General features: G+C 34.3%; 1 pseudogene; it reads left to right on the top strand.

The window, feature by feature from the left end:
- Window positions 1–2,433: 2,433 nt before the first annotated feature.
- Window positions 2,434–4,817, top strand: LOC127741195 (uncharacterized; annotated as a pseudogene).
- Window positions 4,818–5,579: the final 762 nt, after the last annotated feature.

Below are 5,579 nucleotides of genomic sequence, written 5' to 3'. Positions count from 1 at the left end.
CGCCATCAATTCTAGCTTATACCACGAAGATTCTGATTAAGGAATCCAAGAGATATGCGCCCGGTCTAAGGTAGAACGAAAGTGGTTGTCAATCACGTGCGTTCATAGGTGAGAATGATGATGAGTGTCACGGATCATCACATTCATCAAGTTGAAGTGCAACAAATATCTTAGAATAGGAATAAATCAAATTGGATAGAAAATAATAGTAATTGCATTAAAACTTGAGGTACAGCAGAGCTCCACACCCTTAATCTATGGTGTGTAGAAACTCCACCGTTGAAAATACATAAGTGAAAGGTCCAGACATGGCCGAATGGCCAGCCCCCTGAATGATCAAAAGACCGAATGGTCAAAAGATGTCTAATACACTAGTAAAAAGTTCTATTTATACTAAACTAGCTACTAGGGTTTACAGAGGTAAGTAATTGATGCATAAATCCACTTCCGGGACCCACTTGGTGTGTGCTTGGGCTGAGCTTGATCTATCCACGAGCTGAGGCTTCTCTTGAAGTTGAACGCCAAGTTGTAACGTGTTTTGGGTGTTCAACTCTGGTTCGTGACGTGTTTCTGGCGTTTGACTCCAGAATGCGCCAGTTTACGTCGTCTAATCACGAATAAAGTATGAACTATTATATATTGCTGGAAAGCTCTGGATGTCTAATTTCTAACGCCGTTGAGAGCGCGCCATTTGAAATTCTGTAGCTCCAGAAAATCCATTTCGAATGCAGGGAGGTCAGATTCCAACAGCATCAGCAGTCCTTTGTCAGCCTCCTATCAGAGTTTTGCTCAGGTTTCTCAATTTCAGCCAGAAAATACCTGAAATCACAGAAAAACACACAAAATCATAGTAAATTCCAGAAATGTGAATTTAGCATAAAAACTAATGAAAACATCCCTAAAAGTAACTAGATCATACTAAAAACTACCTAAAAACAGTGCCAAAAAGCGTATAAATTATCCGCTCATCACCACCGTTGAGTTTTCGAACACAGGATAATACGCGTGATGATTTCTTCATTGATGAGGAGCATGGTGATGTGGTGGACCACCCGATCTGGTAAATCCGTATAACCTTTCGAGCTCTGTTAGCTGCAATTCTTCTATTCCATCCGTACACTCTTTTAACAAGGTTTTTGCTTTTCTTAATTTACTTTTGTATTTATCTTGGTCTTGCTTGTTTAGGTTTCTTAGGACTTATTCTTCTTTCTCTTGTGTTCTTTTGTGTGTATGAACTACTTTGTATATTGATTATTTTGCATGTAGCTTCTGCTTTTGTTTTATTGGTTCCATAGAGCTTCAAATTGGAAGGAGGCTTTACCTCCAGGGATTAAGGGATTCTGAGAGTCGTGGATGTGATGTTGGAAGCTCTTCGAGCTTCCATGAGATGGATTCATCATCTGAAGATGAGGATCAGGGAACTCATCAATGTGGTTCTGGCAGTTCCAAAGATAAAATTCCTCTTCCTGAAGGTGTTGTGGAATATTTAATAAATGGCCAACTGAATTTTCCTTTCTCTAAGGAGTTCTCATTGCCATCGGTGGTTCCATGCCTGGGCGACTGTGGAGAAGCTTACTATTGCAGGTAAGGTTGTAGTTGTTTGAAATGATGTAGGGTATATAATGCTTTTGTTTTGTAATTTTTCCTACTTGAGAATAAAAGTAAATGAGTGTTATGAAAGTCCTGTGAAAATTTTTGTAAATAATGTATGTTAACTTGAGTTCCAAAAGCAAACTGTCATGAAAGAAAAATGAAATATGATACTTCTGGTGGTTCAAACAACTATAATGCCTCTCTTCTTTTGGAAGCTTGGAGGCTTATATCAATGGGACACAAGAAAAGGTAGTTACTGGCTGGTTTCACCTGTTTAAATGATGCCAAAATAGACGGTGTTTGTGCTTTTATGGTGCATGATATTATATCTTGTGACAAAGTGTTCTATTTCAAGTCTTTAATGTTTCATATATATTTGATTTGCACTATGTTACTTATGTGGCATGGTTGTTGAAATTGAAACTTTTCACCAATTGAAACATTTATTTTTTTCTCCTTCTGTTTTAAGTTGAAGTGGTTCTTGAGCTCATCAGAAAACAAACCCAACTCACTGTTAAGCAGGTACCTATATATCAACAACTCTAATTTATAAAATATTCATCGAAATGCATGATTCATTTAACTAATTAATACAGGAGAAGTTCTTTCGGCAAATTACAAAGCTTCTTAACCGTTATCATCAACAAATTAAACTACATGGACTCTTTTCTATTCTTTGAAATTTTAATATCTTTTCTATTCTCACACATGCTGCAGCTAGATAATTTTGTTATCGATTTTATTTTTTTCTTTTTGGCTAATGAAAAATATTTCATGGATTTGAATTTTGGAAATTGGCATATATTTTTGGTTGAATTTTGGTGCTTATTTTCTATTCAGATGCAACAAAGAGAAAACAGTGTGTAGTCATTTGAGAAGCTTTGCTAGGTTAGCTCCTTTTGCTGGTTTTAGTTCTTAGGTATCTGAAAGTCAGCTAGATGAGCTTGAAGTGTTTTCTCTGTTGAAGGCACTATGTCGCATTTATGTGTTTTTTACGTAGCAAATTTTCAACAGTCATACATGTTTATGTTTTATCATTTTGATTCTCATCATAACTTGTGGAAGCTATGGATTAAATTATATGGTTCATATGATCATTTAGCTTCTAAAAATGTTTAGAGTTGTTGCGGTTTATCGGAAGTTGTAGCTGTTCGAAAGTTATTTTGTTTTTACCTTTCAGATTGAAATATATACATGTATTCCTTTGCAATATATATTACCTGAAAAACTTACATTAATTCTTTCTTCCTAAACAGGTTAGACGGAACCTTGAACAAGCTAAGAGCTTGGTGCAGGCTGTGATCAAGGTATGATGTTCAAGTAGTTTATGAGAGTTTGCCTATTCTACAATATGTATATCCTTTAGCCATCATACATGTTTTCTTGGTATATGATCATCACCAGAGGGAGGAGAAAAAGAGAGAAGTAATGGATAATGAAGTTATGCTGCAGAGGAAACAAATGAAGTATAAGGTACTTGCATTATTCTTTCCACATGCTTTCTTACATCTGTCCTTACTAGAAGATGGTGTAGTATGGTGGTTGCCATTCATTGTGAGGCCAAAGCAAAACTATGCCATTTCCTTTTCCATTCTATTTACGGGGCAACAATAAATGGAATATGGAGGCTGTATAAAGTTCTAGTTTTAAAACTCTTGCATTTAATCTCAATGTATTGTTGCACCAATTCCTAAAGTAGTTTCAGGCAACTTATGAACTAACGAGTGATTTCCTATCTCAGCATGAAACCGAATTTTTGGAAGATAGCTTAGCACTCTCAAGACTCGCTCCCTACTCTTCAAAGTTTGTTTCAAGTGAGGAAGAATTCTTTGAGTTAGATATGATGACTAGCCATCCTCATTCAAGGCCTTCAGTAGTACAGATTCATCCTTCATATGATGCCAACCCATCCATGCTTCCTGCAACTTTTTCAAAGCAAGAGTTTAGGAGGCAACATGTTCCACAAGGCTAGCCTCAAAAGTTGGTAATATACTGATTTCTTTGCCCTATTTTCTGCAGTGTCCTTTTCTCCTTCCTTGTTTTGGTATTTATCATTTGTGTGAGATTATCCATGAAAATTTCACACTTTTTTTATGAATTTAATTTGGTGTACATCATTGTATAAAAGTTTCTAAACAAATATTTAATTATGCGCTGCCACATTATAAAAGTAGTATGTGATTGATAATAATAGTGTAAAAACTCTTATATTAACAAAGCATTGAAGTTAAGGTGTTTTTTTTTGTATGGTATATTGGTATCTAGAGTTAGACTATTATATTCTTAGGTTTCTGTTTTGTACTTCTCTCCTCTTGTTTTTAGCAATTAGCATAATCCTTTTTACCCATTGGAAAAAAAGGGTGATTTTCTTTAGATTTTGGAAAATTTGATTGAGACTTGAATGCTCTAGATAGTTGAAAAAGTTGAAGAAGTTACTCTGGAAGAATTAATTTGGCATTTTTGTGTGCAACCTCTACATGTTGGGTTTCAAATTTTCAATGAAAATTATCCTTGCTTGTTTAGAAACACTTGCTTATTTGTGCCTCTCAGAAGGGTTTGTGCCACTCAGAAGAGCAAACGGTCACCAGTGTATGATTGTTTAGAAACACTTTCTTGTTTATGGTTTTATCTTATTAGAATGTGTTTATCAATCTCTACTAATCATGATTTTGTTACTATACTTTCAGGTACATAGATGGCCAAGAATGGGAGGGCATATATTCATAGGAATGAGAATTCAACATCAAAAGCTAACTAGAAAATGTGAAGTTACAACTATTCTTGTTCTTTATAGTCTTCCAAGGTAATTAACAAAATCATACATACACATATTGGACAACCTTGTAACAGTTTTTGACACTGTTCACCTGACAGAGGTTACTCATAGATGCTATCCTAGCTCACAAGTTACTCACAGCATATAGTTTACAATTAGAACTTAATGATTCTGTTTACAATGAACTAGATTATAATCCAACAGGAAGTGTATGTGATTCAGAAGAAGCTGCTGTTGAGGAATCTAATGGGAATAAGGATGCTATGGACCTTGAGATTCGTTCAAGAGGAAATGTGGTGGGGAAACTAGTAAGAACAAAGAACCATAAGGAAATTACTTTCCCTTTGGTGATCAACTCTTTTGAATTGAAACCTATCAGGTTCAAGAAGAATTCATGCACATATGTCTGATGGATGCTGATTCATGTCCATTTTTTGAGAAAGAATAGAATTCAGTTAATCTTTCTGTAATATATGTAAAATTGTGTAAAATTTAGTATGGTTGAACAATATATTAAGGATTATAGTTGATAATACACTTTGTTTATGTTTTAAATTATATTGACTTGCTTGTTTATAATAATTTTCTTTTAGTTTTATAATACGATGAATTTGTTTATTTTTTGTGATACTATAAATATTCAAATACAAATTAGATAAAAATTGTATTAAATTTATATTTATTTTGTATGAAAACAAGTTTATTTTGTAATTGGAAAAACAAAAAAAATTCTATTTTAGCTTACTGACAGATTTATAGACGGATTTTCTATCTGTAATTAGAGTGTGAGATGATTTTCCAAAGTTCAAATTATAGATGAAAAATCTGTCAGAAAATCTGTCTGTAATTACAGACAGAAAATCCGTCGAAAAATTCGTCTATAATTACAAACGAAAAATTCGTCGAAAAATCCATCTGTAATTACAGACGGAAAATTCGTTGGAAAATTCTTCGTATCCGGGAAATGGATGGAGAATTTACAGAGGAAAAATCCGTCAGTAACTGGTAAAAATTCGTCAGAAATTTTTCGACGAAAAAAAATCCGTCGGTAAATAATTTCCGATGAGGCTTTTACAGAGGGACAAAATCCGTCAGTAATTTCGTCGTTAACCAAAAATCCGTCTGTAATATAGACTAAATCTGTCTGTAAATCTGTCTGTATTAAGCCATTTTCTAGTTGTGGGAAAAGTCTCCGACGCGGTTGTGGAAA

Source organism: Arachis duranensis, chromosome 8, assembly GCF_000817695.3.
Source record: "Arachis duranensis cultivar V14167 chromosome 8, aradu.V14167.gnm2.J7QH, whole genome shotgun sequence".
NCBI lineage: Eukaryota > Viridiplantae > Streptophyta > Magnoliopsida > Fabales > Fabaceae > Arachis > Arachis duranensis.
This window is presented reverse-complemented; position numbering and strand designations above follow the sequence as displayed.